This window comes from Erinaceus europaeus, chromosome 17 (assembly GCF_950295315.1).
Source record: "Erinaceus europaeus chromosome 17, mEriEur2.1, whole genome shotgun sequence".
Classification (NCBI taxonomy): Eukaryota; Metazoa; Chordata; class Mammalia; order Eulipotyphla; family Erinaceidae; genus Erinaceus; species Erinaceus europaeus.
This window is the reverse complement of record NC_080178.1, coordinates 80,008,375-80,028,103: the sequence shown is the minus strand read 5'-3', so window position 1 is coordinate 80,028,103 and position 19,729 is coordinate 80,008,375. Positions and strand designations below refer to the sequence as shown.

The following is a 19,729-nucleotide window of genomic DNA, read 5'->3' as shown; positions in this document are numbered from 1 at the left end:
TTGTCAGTAACTACTAGCATGTCCACTAGATTATTTCCTCTTAGATGGTCTTGCTGACAGCAATTTACATTTTAAGATTTTTTAAAAAGAAAATATAAAAATTTTAAACTTTGATGTTACTAAAATCAGAGATTTATGGTACCATTGACCAAGAATTACAAAGGCTTAATGTGCTCTGTCAATGAAAGATAAGCTTAGAATAAATAATGCAAAAAAAATTGGATGACATTTTCTTATTTTATTAAAAAAACATTTTAATACTTTAGATTCATTTCTAGTTAAGTCTATGCTAACTCTACATTTTTCTTTTTTAATTTTTTTTTTTTACTTTCATCATCTTTATTTATTTATTGGATAGAGACAGCCAGAAATCTATTTATTGGATAGAGACAGAGAGGGAATGGGGGAGATAGAGAGGGAGAGAGACAGAGAGACACCTGCAGCCCTGCTTCACCACTTGTGAAGCTTTCCCCCTGCAGGTGGGGACCGGGGGCTTGAACCCGGGTCCTCGTGCACTGTAATGTGTGCGCTCAAGCAGGTGTGCCACCATCCAGCCCCCATAACTGTCCATTTTTCTAATGTATTCATGGGAAGGATACTAGATGATGGCGGGTGGGCTTTTGTAGTAAGGCGAGTGTGATTTGCTCTTGCATGTCTGAGCTAGTGAAATAGTCCAGTTGCATAGTGTGATCTCTGCCATCTGCAAGGCCTCGACTCCGGCCCAGCCCCGCCACATTCAAGGCAGCCGTGGTGCTGGGTCTTCTTTTTGCTCTCACTCTGCAAAAATGCATCATGACTTACTTGACAACCCAGTAGCTTGTGAAACTGGATAAGCGACTTGAATACTTTGAGCCTGTGGTGTAGTTCTTGGGGAGGCTTCTAAAATGACCCATAGGGGCCAGGTGGTGGCACATCTGGTTTGAGCACACATGTTACAATGCGCAAGGACCCGGGTTCAAGTCCCTGTTTTCCACCCGCATGGGGACAGCTTTACGAGTGGTAAAGCAGGGCTGCAGGTGTCTCTCTGTTTCCCTATCACCCCCTTCCGTCTCAATTACTGGCTGTCTCTATCCAATAAATAAAGATAATATAATCTTAAAAAAAATAATGGGAGTCGGGTGGTAGCACAGCGGGTTGAGCTCACATGGCCCGAAGCTCAGGGACCAGAGTAAGGATCCCGGTTCCAGCCCCCAGCTCCCCACCTGTAGGGGTGTCGCTTCACAGGTGGTGAAGCAGCTCTGCAGGTGTCTGTCTTTCTCTCCCCCCCTCACCATTTCTTTCTGTCCTATCCAACAACAACAGCAATAATAATTACAACAACAATAAAACAACAAGGGCAACAAAAGAAAATAAATAAACATTAAAAAGTTAAAAATAAATAAATAAAACAACCCACAGTGATGCCCGCCTCTTGATATTTGTGCTTTTATGGAATACTCCGCCACTGAGAGACAGAACTCAGGGCTCACACATGGGATGCATGTATGCTCTAGCACTGCCTTCCTTCCACCCATGCTCGACTCTGCCACTTCCTTTCTCAGCTACCAGGTGACTCACAGGGAGACTATTTTCTCCATCTCCCAAAATGGAGGAGGTAGCCTAACCCCACATTTATACTTTGATGAAATAATATATAGAAATCAGCTGGTATCCAATATGATTTTAGAAAAAGTAACTGTTGTTTACTTTTTGATGTCTAATGAGTTTGACAGACAGACAGACACAGAGCAGCCAGAGCACTACTCAGCTCTGGCTTATGATGGTACTGGGGATTGAACCTGGGGCCTCAGGTATGCAAGGTAGGTGCACAGGTCATGTGCTATCTCTAGTCCCAGGTAGCTATTACTACCACTGAGGATCTCAGCTAATATTTTATTGTAGCATTCATTGTTGATCTTAAAATAATTATTTTATAATGCTATAGTGTTTTATTTCATTTTATTTCTTTTAAAAATACTTATTTTTACTCCCCTTTTGTTGTCCTTGTTTTTATTGTTGTAGTTATTATCGTTGTCGTTGTTGGATAGGACAGAGAGAAATGGAGAGAGGAGGGGAAGACAGAGAGGGGGAGAGAAAGACACACCTGCAGACCTGCTTCACCGCCTGTGAAGCGACTCCCCTGCAAGTGGGGAGTTGGGGGCTCATCCTTAAACCGGTCCTTGTGCTTTGCGCCATGTGCACTTAACCCGCTGCACTACAGCCCGACTCCCATGAAAGGCTTTCTGTATAACCATTACTCTACCTCTTCAGCTCCTGCAGTTTTATAAAACTATCTTGTCAGAGCAGCGCAATTAAGACATAATAACAAATATCTATAGTTTCAGTGCTGAGTTTCCGGTTCAGAGACCCTAAAGCTTGTAGAATTTCCCGAGGGATAGAGTCTGTCATTGGTTAAGCATTCCTTCTGTGCAGCTGAATTGATGCAGATCTGGTGACTTAGCGTGGACTGGTTATCAACAGGACCTACAGATTAAGGGCTGGAGTTTTCAGACATGTCCACTAACCTACGGGAAGGAAGGAAGGCGGGGGCGGGGGGAGACAACAGGTCAAGTTTTTCCCTTTCTTTTTAGATAGAGGTAGATATGAGAGTGAGAGAGCGAGAGAGTGAGAGAGAGGAGACAAGACCTAAGCTTCCTTCAGTGCAACGAGGGCTGGGCCCTAGCCTGGGTTGACTCATGGCAAAGCACTGTCCAAGGGAGCCATCTGACCTACTCTTAAGCTTTGAAACAGAAACTGAAGGTAAGAGAAATTCAGTGGCCTGGTCAGGAATGTAGCTCTGTAGCAGAGTGTGTGTGACCTTTGCGTGTACAAGTCCTCGGACTAAGTTGTTGTTGTTTAGTCTGAGGATGTTTGATACCTTATCGCCTGAAAAGCCTATAGTTACTTTTTATCCTAAGCTTTGTCCTGATTTTGAGGACACTGTACTAACAGAGATGGGATTCAACATAGATGAACGGCTGCATGTTTCAGTTCTGACTGGACAAATATTAGAGAATGCTCCGCATGTATACCAACAGTGTTTGTGTCTTGAACTTCAAATGTATTTTTCATAAGCTCTCTTCATTTCTCATACTTTCTATTTCTTTTTTAAAAAAAATATTGCCTTTTGTTGCCCTTGTTGTTTTTTGTTGTTGTATTTATTGTTGTTGTTATTGATGTCGTTGTTGGGTAGGACAGAGAGAAATGGAGAGAGGAGGGGAAGACAGAGAGGGGGAGAGAAAGACAGACACCTGAAGACCTGCTTCACTACCTGTGAGGCGACTCCCCTGCAGGTGGGGAGCTGGGGGCTCCAACCAGGAACCTTACGCGGGTCCTTGGGCTTCGCACCACGTGAGCTTAACCCGCCTGACTCCCTTCTCACACTTTCTTATATAAGGCTTACTCTATTAAAGACTGGTTCTTTCCTTGAACATATAATTAAGCAAAAATAGAATAGGGACCAGGGAAATATTGCAATAGACTTAAAAATTATTATTAGTTTCTTTATTAATGAGAGAGGGGAAGAGAGAACCAGGTTATCAAGCGTATGTGTCGCCTGGGGTTGAATTCAGGACCTCATATTCGAAATCCCAATACTCTATTCACTGTAGTACTCCTCAGACTGCACAACAGACTTATGTCTGGGCACGAGAGGTTCTAGCCTTAAACACGGGTACCCCTGTAAGCCAGAGCTAAGTTGTTGGAGAGAGAGATATTCACTGGTATAACATAATTTAAAAACTATTGGGTTTATCTGATGCTGGCAAGAACACTCCGAGGACTCTGTAAGTGATAGTTTCTTATGAAATTAGAAGACTCAACTTCAAGCCCGCAACAGGCCAGCACGCCTTATCTTACCTGGCTGGATGCTTGCAGTCTTGAAAATAGCTCCCCTCTATCCCTGAAGTACACAGTCTTTGAGGAAAAAAAATGTCAAAGTTTACCTCCAATGAAATGTTGGCTTAGTGCGCATGTAACTTGTAAGAAATGTATTTAACTTTTTAAAAAATATTTATTTATTCATTTTCCCTTTTTTTGCCCTTGTTGTTTTATTGTTGTTATTGATGTCTTCGTTGTTGGATAAGACGGAGAGAAATAGAGAGAGGAGGGGAAGACAGAGAGGGGGAGAGAAAGACAGACACCTGCAGACCTGCTTCACCGCCTGTGAAGCGACTCCCCTGCAGGTGGGGAGCCGGGGGCTCCAACTGTGATCTTTAGGCCGGTCCTTGTGCTTCACGCCACATGTGCTTAACCCACTGCGCTACCACCCGACTCCCCTGCAAGAACTCTTGTGCTTAAACTAATTAGTTCAACCCCTTTCGCTTGATAGTTGAAGAAACTGAGGCCTTGAGGGAAGAATGAATTTATCTAAGGCTAATTAGTCGGAAAACCCAAGTCTCTTGAGACCTGCTTCAGAGATCTTTCCATTGCACTGGTTACCAGTGCAGTAATAACGACCGACAAAATGAAAGTGAATGACATGTGTAAGTCCCAGAGGCTCCTAGATTCATAGCTGATGGATTCTTTCAGGGTTGGGAGTGAGTCTTCTGGGGGAGTTAAACTGAGTTTTAATTCTTTTGAGGGTTGTAAATGAGTATTCTGGGGGGGGTTAAACTGAAATTTTAAGACAATAGGGTAACTGATTAAAGAAACTATGCTTTTCAAGTAATTAAAAGGCAAAAGATAATTACTGCCTTATCTGTTTAAGTAAAAAAAAATAATTTCTTATCTTTATTTTTTTTGGATAGAAACTGCCAGAAATCGAGGAGAGATAGGGAGAGAGACGGAGAGAAACCTGCAGCCCTGCTTCACCACTCGTGAAGCTTTCCCCCTGCAAGTGGGGACTGGGGGCTTGAACCTGGGTCCTTGTGCACTATACTATGTGCACTCAACCAGGTGCACTGCCACCCAATTTAATAATTTTTAACTTGATGTTTGTGATGTTTTAGAGTAAGTTATCTGTCTGTCACCTTTTCTTATGTTTCAAAGTAGAAAATTCAACTCAGAAAACACATATATGATCAGACACTTATAAAATTCAATGACTAGGGGGCCATGCACTGGTGCACCAGGTTACTTGCACACATTACATTACACACAATGTGCAAGTCCGGGTTCAAGTCCTTGCTCCCCACCTGTAAGGGGAAAGCTTCAGGAGTAAAGCTGCAGGTGTCTCTCTCCCCACTCCCTCTCAATTTCTCTGTCTCGATTGAATAATAAAAATATTAAGAAAATAAAATTCAATGAATAATCCATAAATCTTAGCTACAGAGATTATCATTTGTGTATTTATATGTGTGGAAGTTGGAGAATATTGATAAAAGAAAAAGTCCTCATTAAGAAACCAAAGTGGGGAGTCAGGTGGTAGCGCAGCGGGTTAAGCGCACATGGCACAAAGTGCAAGGACAGCCTAAGGATCACAGTATGAACCCCTGGCTCCCCACCTGCAGGGGAGTCGCTTCACAGGCAGGTGTCTATCTTTCTCTTCTCCTGTCTTCCCTTCCTCTCTCCATTTCTCTCTGTCCTATCCAACAACGATGACATCAATAATTACAAGGGCAACAAAAGGGAATAAGTAAATAAATTAAATTTATTAAAAAAAAAAAGAAACCAAACTTATTTCAGTGACTTACAAAAAAGTGATTAAAAATGGGGAAGTCAGGGCAGGGGTAGATAGTGTAATGGTTGTGCAAAGAGACATTTGTGCCTGAGGCTCCAAAGTCCCAGGTTCAATCCCCTGCACCACCATAAGCCAGAGCTGAGCAGTACTCTGGTAAAATAATGTGCCTTTTCGTTTGTTCCATTTAGGAGTGTTACTGTTTCATGCACAGACGTGAAGGATGGCCATCACTGGAGGATACCACGAGAGTATTCTTTCCCCAATTACATCTTCCATTAAGTAGAATGCCATCTGTTTCTTCCCTTTACGAGTTGTGTGAGCGTTGCTTTGTCTTTTGTGAAGATTTGTCAGCGACTTCCCTCTTGCTCTAGATACGGCATGCAGTATGTGCAGACGTAGGGCACACTGGCAAGAAGGGTAGTCTTTGAGATTTGGATGGACGCAAAATGAGGCTCAGAGTGCTCATGATTTGTTTGCTTTGGTTAAAGAAGTCTGATCCTAAAGGATTAGTAGGGTATGTGTGAAGGAGAAAAAAACAAAACCTAACCAAGGAACCCCCCCCCCCCCAGATGTAATTGTGCCTAACTACAGGTCAGGGGAAAAAAATAAAACCTAACCAAGCAAACCCCCCGAGATGTAATTGTGCCTAAATACAGGTCAGGGTAGTTTAGATGTTGCTGTCCAGAATCAGACCTTCCTGATTATCAAAGTAGGTACCAGTCCTAGCTTCCCATGCTAAAAATTCCATTCTTACTATCCATGCATTGTATACGTAGGTTATAACGCAGGTAGATTGTTGGCATCAAGAAACACTTTCTTGGCTTTAATTAAGAAGGTAGAGGTTGAGTAGCAGGCTGCAGGGTCCAGTCAATAGATTTGGGTTTACATGCAGAAATCTAGACTCTGAGGTTGGGTGGAATGTACTGGAAAGAAAGAAAGAGGTCTTATATGTCAGGGTTGGCATCCTGGGCTGATAACCCAATTCAAGGTTTAGGTCTCGCCAGAGTGCAGTTATCAGATCTGAGGTATCAATCAACACTGACTGTATGACATTGTACATGCTTCTCAAACTAGGACTGATATAATTCTGGGGTTGGTTGACAAAAAGTATTGCATGACAGAGTAATTATAAATCTTAAAAAATGTACTTGACAGTAATTCCTTATTTTCCACATTTTTTTAAATTAGGGGGAGGAATTAATCATTTACAGTAAATACAGTTGTCACCTATGTGAAATTTCTCAATTCTCTGCAAAACACTTACCCAAGACTAGATCCTCCTCCTTAGTTATGCACCAGGACCTAGACCCCGCCCTTGCCCACCCCACATTTCTGTATTAAAATGAAGTCATACTTTTGGTTAAACTTGCAAGAATAGATGGGAAAAAGAAAAAAATTACAGAATTTTAAAGACTGTCCATATTTTGCAGTCTTAGCTATACTTTTACAGAAGTTTAATGTTCTATTATTATCTTTATTTATTGGATAGAGACAGCCAGAAATTGATAGGGAAGGGGAAGATAGGGAGAGCGAGAGAGAGTGAGAGCGAGAGCAAGAGGGGGGGGGGAGGGAGAGAAAGAGAGCGCGAGCCACCTGTAGCCCTGCTTTACCACTCGTAGAACTTTCCCCCTGGTGTATATCTAGGTTATGGGACTTTGTTAGAAAATGAACCACCTGAGATGAAATTAGAGTATACTATGAAAGGAAAGGTCTCACCCGAGTAATGAAGCTGAAGGGTTGTCATTCCACACGTGAAGTCTCTGGATACATTCTGAGGTGAAGCATGTTGAGGTGGCAATCGTTGCTTTGGTTAGGTTGTGATCGGCGGATGCAATATTATTTGGTTTGGATTGGGAGATGCATACGGGAAAGTGGGCCCTATCCAAGGGTGCCAGGACTGGGGGAAGTAGGGGCTCTATAGTGAAGATGTGAGGTTCCTGCTGTCTTAGGGTTCAAAAAGACAATCAATAGTTAATATTATTATCACATTATTTGTTAATTGGGTTAACTTTGAAAAGTCCCTTTGTTATGGTTTGCTGTACAGTACCCAGTATCTTGTATATAGCTGTGCTATTGGATGCTTCTAATCTACTTGGTCTAGGCTTTTGAGAGAGTCCGCATATCAAATACGTAGCCTATATATTAAAAAGATTCAGTTTGTCTTTTGAGAAACTTTGAGACATACAATTGATTTCCCCCTCTCATATTAATTAACTACTGATTTATATGTCTACATTTTGCTAGATTTGATAGATGAGACAGCCCATTTAAGACTGCAGACAATGGTTCCAGATGCCATCAGGATGCTAGCCAGGCTTCCCTGGATTGAAGACCCCACCAATGTGTCCTGGAGCTCAGCTTCCCCAGAGACCCACCCTACTAGGGAAAGAGAGAGGCAGACTGGGAGTATGGACTGACCAATCAATGCCCATGTTCAGCGGGGAAGCAATTACAGAAGCCAGACCTTCTACCTTCTGCAGCCCTCAATGACCCTGGGTCCATGCTCTCAGAGGGATAGAGAATGGGAAAGCTATCGGGGGAGGGGGTGGGATATGGAGATTGGGCAGTGGGAATTGTGTGGAGTTGTACCCCTCCTACCCTATGGTTTTGTTGATTAATCCTTTCTTAAATAAAAAAATTAAAAAATAAAAATAAAAATAAATCATCTAAAAAAAAAAAAAAGAACTTTCCCCCTGCAGATAGGGAAAAGTTTAGTGTTCTTATAAACATTTGAAAGGTAGTAATTGCAAAGTATTATCTTTGGAAAAGACATATCTTAAACCAAGCTCTGCAATCTTTTGTGTGACCACTGGCACATTTAAATATAATCCAATCCAATAAGATTTCTGTAAAGACTGATAACATAGGCAATAAGTGCTTAATAATGTGGGAGGGAATAAAAATGTTGACTTTGAAATGGAGTGAGGTTTAACTGGGATATGACTGTATAAAGCAGAGAATTAATATATGACATCTATTCCTGATCAGTCATTGTTGATTTTTATAAGTATTCTCATTTAATGTTTTTTTTTTTTTTTTTAAGATTCATTAACGAGAGAGAGAGAGAGAGCGAGAGCGAGCCAGAGCACCTCTCTGGCACCTACGATGCTGGGGTTTGAATTTAGGACCTCATACTTGTGAGTACTTGCTTTACCCACTGTGCCGCCTCCTGGGTTGCATCATCACTTGATCTTCGTAACTCTTCAAAGGCATAATTATATTCTTACAGATAAGTGAGGGTCATGAAGGTTCAAAATGTCCAATGATAAGCAGCGATACAGTGCTGAGCAGGTACCTGAGCTTAGTCCTTCTCCCACATTCTGCCTTAGTGAAGGGAGGTGCTACTACCCAAAGTGTTGGCAGGCAAACAGGAGTTTGTCAGAAGGAAATTTTGATATGTTTAGGGACTGGCAAGAAGTTACAGTGTAGGCATGGTTAGAAGGAGTGGTAAGAGTTTGATCTTGAAGAGTATTCCTTTGTAACAAATGAGGACTTTATCTGTGGACCAGCATTTCTCAGTTGTAAAGACAGAATCCTTTAAAATAACATGTGAAAGACCAACAATATTACATGCTTAACTTTTTGACCGTTTAGCTTTCTTAAAATTTTTGAATCATTTTATTTAAAATCCCAAAATACCAGAGATGACTTTTAAACCACCTTTTATTTTAATTCTGTGTTTGGTTATCGAGAGACATGCAAAATCCTCCAATTTTAATTCATTTAATATTAGGCGTAATACTGTTAATGTAATAGGCATAATACTGTTAAGCCGGACCCGCATATGAGGCACAGCATCAAGTCTCTTCCTATATTTTGTTTCTGTTGCAGCATAATAAGAAAATCCTGGGGAGTCAGGCGGTAGCGCAGCGGGTTAAGCGCAGGTGGCGCAAATCGCAGGGACTGGCGTAAGGATCCAGGTTCGAGCCCCCGGCTCCCCACCTGCAGGGGAGTCACTTCACAGTCAGTGAAGCAGGTCTGCAGGTGTCTGTCTTTCTCTCCCCTCTCTGTCTTCCCTCCTCTCTGTCCTATCCAATAACAACGACGGCATCAATAATAATAACAGCAATAACAAGGGAAAAAGATGGCCGCCAGGAGCAGAGGCTTCCTAGTGTGGGCACCGAGCCCCAGCGATGACCCGGAGGCTAATAATAATAATAATAATAACAACAACAACAACAACAGGATCTGTGATCTTCAGAAGTTTTAAACATGTCAGTCGGGGGCGGGTGGCGGCGCACCTGTGACGGCGCGCAAGGACCCGGGTTCGAGCCCCGACCCCACCTGCAGGGGAAGCTTCACGAGCGGTGACGCGGGGCTGCCGGTGTCTGTCTGTCTCTCCCCTCTCGATTTCTGGCTGCCTCTGTCCAATAAAGATGATGATGACAACAACAACAACAACAACAACAACAATAAATGTTGTTTGAGGGGCGGGCGCACCTGGGACACGTGACAGCGCGCAGGGACCCGGGTTCGAGCCCCCGGCCCCCACCTGCAGGGGAAGCTTCGCGAGCGGCGTCTGTCTGTCTGTCCCTCCGGACTTCCGGCCGCCTCCGCGCGGGGACAGACAGACAGACAGACACGACCAGAAACACGACGCGACCGCTCCCGGCGCCGCGCGACCCGGAAGTCGACCGGGGGGCGGGGTCACCGTGGGCCACGCGCCCGCATCCGGGCTCCTTCCGGCGGCCATTTCCGCCGCGTCCGTCGGTCCCTCCGCCGCCGGCCGTCACCCGCGCCGAGGCTCAGCCGGGGGTCGGAGCCGGTCGCCGCGGACTCGAGGGGCGGCGGGGAGGCCATCGCCTCAGGGTCCGGGTCCGGCCGGGGCGTCTCGGGTCTGAGGAGAAGCGCAGCGCTCGGGCCAGTCAGCCTGCGGCCCCGGAGCGACCGCGCCGCCGCCCAATCAGCGCCCGAGCTGCTCGCCGCCGCCAATCCCCGTCGGGGCGGGGCGGGACTAAGCGGAAGCACCGCCGGTCGAGGCGCGCAGGGGCCTCCGGGGCGGCGCTGCGGTCGAGCGAGTGAGGGCGGCAGGTGCCGGCGTCGAGTGACCGGCCGCCCGTCAGACCTCTCCGGCGTCGAGTGACCGGCCGCCCGTCAGACTTCTCCGGCGTCGAGTGACCGGCCGCCCGTCAGACTTCTCCGCATCAGCTGGGCGCCTGCTGAGGCCGCAGAGCCCTCTGGTGCCGCCATTTGTTTCTGCGACGCCGACCTCTCTGGACTGGCCTCCGGGAACCCGCGTGTTTGTCAAAAGCTGTGGCGCGGCCGAGGGGGTGCGGAGCCCCGTGGAGCGCAGAGTGGGGCGGCCATGCGGCCCTCAGCACCTGATGCCCCAGTAGCACCCCTGGCGCAGGTGCGCAGCCACTTCCGGTCCCACGCTTTCCCTCAGGAACCCCGCTGACAGTCCGGCTGCCGCTGCCGCTGCCTCAGGCCCCTTCGCGGTGCACAGGCCGCCCCTCCACAGTCTCCTGGGCCGAGCTGCGCCCGCCCTTCGCCCTTCCCATGCCGGGCGACACGTGTTCGCGTCCCGCCAGGGATCTCTGCTCAGATGCTGCTCCTCTCCAGACACACATCTCTCCTCAGATGCTGCAGTCTCCCCAGAGACACATCTCTGCCCAGATGCTGCAGTCTCCCCAGAGACACATCTCTCCTCAGATGCTGCAGTCTCCCCAGAGACACATCTCTGCCCAGATGCTGCACCTCTCCAGAGACACATCTCTGCATGTAGAGCAGACTCTTTCCAGCCTGTGCCACTGAGAGCAGGGCCTCAACTGGCGACCCAAAGCAAAGGCAGATTTTTTTTTCTCTCTCTCTTTTTGATTTTCAGGAATTAAAATTTTTTTGGGAGGGGGAATTTTATTTATTTATTTATTTATTATTGGATAGAGACAGAGAGAAATTGAGGGGGAGATAGAGAGACACCTGCAGTACTGCCTCAGCACTTGTGAAGCTTTCCCCTTTGCAGGTGGAGACTGGGGCTTGAACTTGCATCCTTGTGCAGTGTAAAGGTGTGCTGATGCCTGGCCCAAGGAATTTTAAATTTTATTCCGGAAAATTGAGGACATTCATATGTTAGGCTGAGAGAGAGAGAGACCGAGAACCCCCCCCCCCCACATCTTGATGGGAGGCCCACGTAGGGAGAGAGAGAGTGAGAGAGAGCGCCTTTACATCTTGATGGAAGGCCCACGTGGGCAGAGAGAGAAAGACACAGAGAAAGCAGCCCTTCAGAGCTTTTACTCACATGCTGACTGGGCAGATCCCCCCCTTTTCAAATTTTTTTTATCTTTATTTATTTGGATAGAGACAGTCAGAAATCAAGAGGGAGCTAGAGAGGGAGAGAGAAAGAGAGACACCTGCAGCCCTGCTTCACCACTCACAAAGCTTTCCCCCTGCAGCTGGGGACTTGGGACTCGAACCTGGGTCCTTGTGTACTGTAACATGTGTGCTCACCAGTTGTGCCACCACCTGACTCCCAGTTTTTGTTTTTTTAAATAGACTTCTTGGGTATGTGACAACTTAAACAACTTGAAAGACTCTCAGCACTTAATTGAACTTTTTTTTTTTTTTTGTATAGTTGCCGCAGGGTCTAGCCCTGAAATTCTAGATTTCACACCTCTGCAAAATAGGTGTCAGCATACCTCGCCCACTTCCAAACTGCCATCTCTCCACCTTAGGACACTGAGCTTCCAAATGTGTTAAAGTCATTTCAGTATTGGTAGGTCTTTGCCTTAGGTGTACTACTTATATATCTTCAATACTGAGAAATTATCGCCATTAAATCAGTTAGTTTCACTTGAAATTTAACTAAAAGTGGAAGTCACTTTTGGGAAGGGGGTGCAACTTTTTTCCTAAAGAGTAATAAATTTCATTGTAATTGCAGACATTACCTGGGTATTTACTGTGATCTTGGAACAATATGCTTTATATTTTAGAAAAAAACCTCATATTTTTTCCCCAATTCTTCCCCCCACCCCCCCCAGAGCACTGATCAGCTCTGGCTTTTGGAGGTGCAGAGGGTTGAATCTGGGACTTCAGAGCCTCAGTCATGAGAATCTCATTGCATAACCATTATGCTATCTACCCCATTCCCAATCTTCACAAATTTGTTTTACATCTTTATGAGCTGGGAAAATCAAAATGATTCAACTGACTGTAAGAGCTATGTTTTAACATTAAATAAAATCTGACTTACCGAGTCTTAAAATTGTGAAGTCTGATAACTAGTGATGACAAAGACTTTTTCTGGAATCTCTTAGCAAGAGATTATGATAGGATGTTGAGATATTTAAGAAAATATGCAGACAGTGTAGAAGTTAGAGCAATAATAATAGCTAGTTGGCATTTGTTGAATATATCATGTAGGTCTAGAGCTGTTTAAACACTATCTCTTTTCCTTTTTTTTCCTCTCTTTGTCTCCCCACCCCCACCTCTTCCCTTCTCCCCCTCTCACTTTCTCTCCCTCTTTCACTCTCTCCCTATTTACCTCTTTTCTTTCCCTCTCCTCTTTAAAATTTTTTAAAATTAGCTATTTGATTGAATAGAGACAGCCAGAAATTGAGAGGGAAGGGGGTGATAGGGAGAGAGAGAGATACCTGCAGCCCTGCTTTACTACTCGCAAAGCTTTCCCCTTGCAGGTGGAGACTGGGGGCTTGAACCCACGTCCGTGTGCACTGCAACATGTACACTCAACCAGGTGCACCACCATCTGCCCTTCTCCTTTGTCCTTTTTAGAGACACCAAAGCCTTCCCCAGTACTGCAGTACTCCCATACTGTACACTAGAGACTCCGAATCTGGGCCAGGCACATAACAAGACAGGCACCCTACCAGGTGTGGTAACTCCCTGTCCTCTACAGATACATACACACACACACACACACACACACACACACACACACACACACACGTGTGTGTGTGTGTGTATGTGTATGTGTGTTGCTGTTGGAGTTTCACCACAAAAGTGACCCTTTGAAGAATGAGAGGGAGAGACATCACAAGGCCAAAGCTTCCCACAGTGCTGTAGTAATCTTTTGTGGTATGCCAGGGGCTTGAACCTTACTTGTGGGCATAAGAAAGCAGGCATACTCCCAGGAGAATTACTTACTACCTTTCTATATGCTTTCTAATGTTTTGACTTATTTACATTTCAAAATCAAATGATTATCCTTGCCTTACAGATAGGGAAATTGAGTAGGCCAGTAAATTACCCAATACACTGAAAAAACTTGTTGATAAATTATTTTTGATTTTACTAATGTTCTCTTTGTGTTTTCAAATGACACAGGTGCAATTCATAAGTCAAAAAGTTAATTTCTAGTTCACATTATTAAAAGGTACCTTAGGACAGGTGGATTGGGTGGTGGAGCCCCTCCTTGAGTGCGTATTTCACCATGCACAAGGAGCTGGGTTTAAGCCCTTGGTATTAAAAAACATCAATACAGGTGTGTCTAGTGACTCAAATAATATTGTAAGGACTGTCTGCTACTATTTCTAAAATTCTAGAGGTGAGAGAAAGTATCTTCCCAAGCAGCACTGGAAGAAAAGTTCCCAGCCAAATCTTTCATTCAGTTCAGGTTATAACTCTAAGGCAAATAAATTGACCAGAGAGGAAGCACTCCAGGGGATCAACATGGGACACACACATCTCCCTTAGTTAACAGAACGTGACTCTGACTCTGAAAGGAATTCTTGAAGAGTGGAAGATAACCACTAAATTTATTTTCCTGCCCCTCATCATATCTGATCAACAAAGAAATACTCCCTTATTGTATCTCTTTGTCCAACTCTTCACTGACTCCATTGCCATCTATTTAGTTCAGAATTCTATTATTATCATTATTACTATTACTGCCATTAGGGTTTTCACTGGGGTTTGGTCCTTCTATGACAGCTTCTGGCAACTACTTTTCTTTTGATAGAGGATGAGACAGAAATAGAGAGGCAGAGACAGGATTCTATTATTAACCTAACCAACCTCCTGGCTACTGTCAATTTTTATACATTTAACTTGCGCACAAATAATCAGTCTATGCACACATAGTATATCATTCCCTTACTCAGCTACCTATGCCTGTTGCTAGGGTAGCAACAGCTTGACTGGGCCTTCAAGGTTCTCACTAAACTAGTTTAAGTTTAATTAAAAAAAAATCATAGCTGTAGAGGTGCTAGGTGGGAAATGAAGTGAGTTCTGGATTGTCTAGAGTTCTCTGTGTTCAGCTAGTGGTTTTGTGAAGTGGAGGCTAGTTTTGTCGTAAAGATCCAAGTTTGGGTACTCAAATGAGTATCCTTTCAGCGTCAGGTGGTGCCACACTTCATTTAGTGCTCAAGGACTCGGGTTCAAGCCCCCAGTCCACACCTGCGGGGAGGGAGGCGGGAGCTTCACAATCAGGTACTGCAGGTGTCTCTCTCGTTCTCTCCCAATTCCTCTCAGTTTCTGGCTATCTCTATCAAAGACACTAAAAAAATTTAAATGATTTTTTGTTTAAAATAGTACTTTTAAAAAACAGTTCCTTGCTTTTAGGCACTGTCTCTTACCTATTTCATGAAACTCTAGGTTGGGTTAGAGTCATGTTTTCTTTACTTTCTTTTTTTAAAAAAAGATTTAAAAATATTTATTCATTTATTAATTCCCTTTTGTTGCCCTTGTTGTTTTTTTATTGTTGTAGTTATTATTGTTGTTGTTAAATAGGACAGAAAGAAATGGAGAGGGGAGGGGAAGACAGAGAGGGGGAGAGAAAGACAGACACCTGCAGACCTGCTTCACCGTCTGTGAAGCGACTCCCCTGCACTTGGGGAGCCAGGGGCTTGAACCGGGATCCTTATGTCCCTCCTTGTGCTTTGTGCCACCTGTGCTTGACCCGCTGCACTACTGGCCAGATCCCCCCCCCCTTTTAAAAAATATTTTATTTATTTATTCACGAGAAAGACTGGAGAGAGAGAAGAAACCAGACATCACTCTGGTACATGTGCTGCCAGAGATCGAATTCAGGACCTCATGCCTGAGAGTCCAATGCTTTAGTCACTGTGCCATCTCCCGGACCACAGAGTCACATTTTCTTAAGGAGATACGTGTGTCCCATGTTGATCCCCTGGAGTGCTTCCTCTCTGGTCAGTTTATTTGGCTTAGAGGTATAACCTGAACTGAATGAAAGATTTGGCTGGAAACTTTTCTTCCAGTACTACTGGGGAAGATGCTTTCTCTCACCTCTAGAATTTTGGGGTGTTAGAGGCCATCATATACTATCAGAGAGGGCCTGTCAAGACGTAGTAGCAGACAGTCTTTACAACATTATTTGAGTCACTAGACACATCTGTACTGATGTTTTTTTTTTTAATTTTTAATTTTTTTTTTTATTAAAGAAAGGATTAATTAACAAAACCATAGGGTAGGAGGGGTACAACTCCACACAATTCCCACCGCCCAATCTCCATATCCCACCCCCTCCCCCGATAGTTTTCCCATTCTCTATCCCTCTGGGAGCATGGACCCAGGGTCATTGAGGGTTGCAGAAGGTAGAAGGTCTGGCTTCTGTAATTGCTTCCCCGCTGAACATGGGCGTTGACTGGTCGGTCCATACTCCCAGTCTGCCTCTCTCTTTCCCTAGTAGGATGGGTCTCTGGGGAATGTACTGATGTTTTTAATACAGCTTTTTTAAAAAATATATTTATTTGATGGAGACAGAAATCATTGTTTATAATTTTTATCCCAACAATACAAGCATAGATTTTAACAATTCAAACAATACTTAAAGGACTGTAACCCACTACAACAAAAGGAGTTGCTTGGCCCCTTCTCATATCCAGTTCCTTATAATAATTCATGCCATTTACTCGTGTGTGTGTGTGTGTGTGTGTGTGTGTGTGTGTGTGTATGTGTGTGACACTTAAAGCCTTACACACGTCCAGTTTCACTGCTCTTGGGCTAACCTATAAACTTCTTTTTATTTCAGAGAGAGAGGGAAAGAGAGACACCATAGCATAGCAGCTTCTTCTGGTGCTGTGGCACTCCTGTGTGGCGCATGAACTTGGATCGTCACATGTCGCCAGGCACTGCACCCAGCCAGGTGAGTGGTCTTCTGTTCCCTCTGCCACTCTGTTAACATTTGCCTCCTTGTATCTCGGCGACTGTGTATGATGTCATGTGCTCACTTGCGGCCCGTCTTCATTCCGGCTCCAAATCTACTTGTTCTGTTCCGTGGCTCAACTCTTCAGCGTTAACAAGCCCAGAATCCTAAGAGAGGAATATGGTCCCAGTTGTTTATTTGTTGTCATTGTTGTTTTTTTAAATCAGGTGACATACCTCTGGCCACCTTTTTAAATGAACTGCCCCTAAGTCTGAACCATTGCTCCGGGTGGTGTCAAATAGGCGGGTGCTCAGGCAGGCTTTAGTGATTGGTTTTTCAATATAGTTGACATCATTCATGCAGTCAACTACAGCTCCTTCTATCAGAGTCTTATAACATGAGGCTGGGAACCTACTTAGAAACTACATTTCCCAGAAGCCCTTACACCCTGAATACATGAAGTCTGGTTTCCGTAAGATGTCCCTAAGAGAAATGGAAATGAAAAGTGACCATTCTGAGATGGAGGCTGTATTTCTGCCACTTTGATGTTTCTCTTGGTAGGTGGGTTTTTCTGAGATAGTTTTAGCGGAGGTTTCTAAATTTCACAGGTGATGAGACACAGGGGATGGGAGTTCATTTTGCTGATTCAAATTAGGGAGGTCAGTGACTATGGAGACTGTTTCCTGATTGCCCGTCTCAGGAGCTTGGTAGAAGTCTGGTGTTCATGTTAGGTCAGTCATGATGTCATGGAAGTTGTTCCTAAAATCACTGCCGTGTTCTATTAATCTTTTTTTCTTTTTTTTTTCTTTCATGTTTATTTGTTTTATTGTTTACTAATTCAATCCAGAGATCTCACCTTTATTTTGGGTGGGAGCACTACTCCGTCACATTTCCACATCCACACTTAACTTCTCTATATTGAAAGCTTTATACACTCGATAGTTTTTCTAAGCCTATAAACTCGTCTTTATTTTTACAAGTTGTTACCATTATGTTTTCTTCTTATAGTGAATATGAGAGTAAAGACACAATAGCAGTAGATGTACAGAGTGTGAGGAAAATTAAAAAAAAGAATTGGGAAGAGAATAACTGATAGAGATGAATTATTAATAACAGCAAAGTCCATAACTAACTACCACTAAGAAGTGAACCTGACATTTGAGGATTGGAACTAAAATCTTGCTATCTCTATGTAAAGGCTAAGTTTGACCCCTCTTATACTATGGTTTTGTCAGTGTTTCCTTTTTATAGGTAAAAATTTTTTAAAAGGCTAAGGTGAGCAGCAGAAAATAATTTAAAATAAAAGTTCAATAGCTTTTTGTGTATTTCAAGAAAAATTCAGAATTTTGATTGTTAGCATCAATTACTTGAGATAAATACTTAAAAGTAAAAAATGCAGTCATTTATGACAGGGTCATCAACTGGAACAGATGAACTTACTCAGCTTTTATGATTTATAATGACTTCTTTTTTTAAAATTTATTTATTTATTTAAAAAAGGAGACATTAACAAAACCATAGGGTAGAAGGGGTACAACTCCACACAGTTCCCACTATCCAATCTTCATATCCCATCCCCTCCCCAATAGCTTTCCTATTCTCTATCCCTCTGGGAGTGTGGACCCAGGGTCATTGTGGGATGCAGAAGGTGGAAGGTCTGGCTTCTGTAATTGCTTCCCCGCTGAACATGGGTGTTGACAGGTGGATCCATACTCCCAGCCTGTCTCTCTCTTTCCCTAGTGGGGCAGGTCTCTGGGGAAGCGGAGCTCCAGGACACATTGGTGGGGGTCGTCTGTCCAGGGAAGTCTGGTCGCATCATGCTGGCATCTGGAACCTGGTGGCTGAAAAGAGAGTTAACATACAAAGCCAAACAAACTGTTGAACCATTATGGACCTAAAGGCTGGAATAGTGCAGATGAAGTGTTGGGGGCTACTCTGCAGACTCTAGTGTACTTCTGCTTTCATATATATATTTTGCCCTAGTTTATAGATACGTGTGGACATATGCTCTATCTCAGGGGACCTGGTCTATATCTAGGTTTGGGGAATTTGTTAGGAAGTGAACCACCTGGAATGGAATTAGAGAATACTATGAAAGGAAAGGTCTCACCTGAGTGATGAAGCTGAAGTCTCTGGACACAGTCTGAAGTGAAGCATGCTGGGGTGGCACTTGTTACGTTGATTAGGTTGCGATTGGCGGATGCAATATTATTTGATATGAATTGAGAGAAACATGCAGGAAAGTGCGCCCCACCCTAAGGTTCCAGGACTGGGAGAAATATAGGCTCTGTAGTGGAAATGTGAGGTTCCTGCTGTCTTAGGGTTCAAGAAGACAATGGATAGTTATTGTTATCATCACATTTGGTAATTGGGTTAACTTTGAAAAGTCCTTTTGTTAGGGTTTGCTGTATAATACCCAGCATCTTGTATATAGCTGTGCCACTGGTTGCTTCTGTCCTACCTGGTCTAGGCTTTTGAGAGAGTCAGCATACCAAAGACTCAGCCTATGTATTAAAAAGACTCAGTCTGTCTTTTAAAAAGTTGGAGACATACGATCAATTTTTCCCCTCTCATAGTAATTAAATAGTGGTTTATATGACTACAATTTAATCGGAGTGTACATAAACACCATTCCCACCACCAAAAGACTGTGTCCCATCCCACCCCCCTCACCCCCTCACCCTCACCACAGGGTTTTTACTTTGGTGCCCTACTCCTATTAATCTTTCTGTACACTGTTTCTTCTGCTAAATCCCTTTCTGTTTAACTTAGTAAAATCTATTATTTACAATTGAATTCTAACCAGTGCACATTTTAAACATGCTATTTAAATATTTGTTAAATACTTACTTGATGGGAGCAGTGGAAAATTTAATTTTTGGTCAATTAGAATTATAGTTCTCTAAGCAGTATCATTATTGGGAAACAATTTAGCAATCTGTCTCACTTTTAAAGTAGTTTCTGTTCTCTTTTCCCTTATCCTTTGTAATTTTCTGAACCAAATATGTTTTCTGGAGATTTATTAAAAGGATCTCTGGTTCTTGGTCAGTAGCACAATCTGTGAAGTATTT

At 43.7% G+C, this 19,729-nt stretch overlaps 1 long non-coding RNA gene across 1 annotated transcript in view; it reads left to right on the top strand.

The window, feature by feature from the left end:
* Window positions 1-10,475: 10,475 nt before the first annotated feature.
* Window positions 10,476-19,729, top strand: part of LOC132533916 (uncharacterized) — a 348,313-nt gene continuing 339,059 nt past the window's right edge. Inside the window, exons 1-2 of the long non-coding RNA XR_009545681.1 lie at window positions 10,476-12,311; window positions 16,545-16,658. This is a non-coding gene — a long non-coding RNA (uncharacterized LOC132533916). The remainder of the gene's footprint in view (window positions 12,312-16,544; window positions 16,659-19,729) is intronic.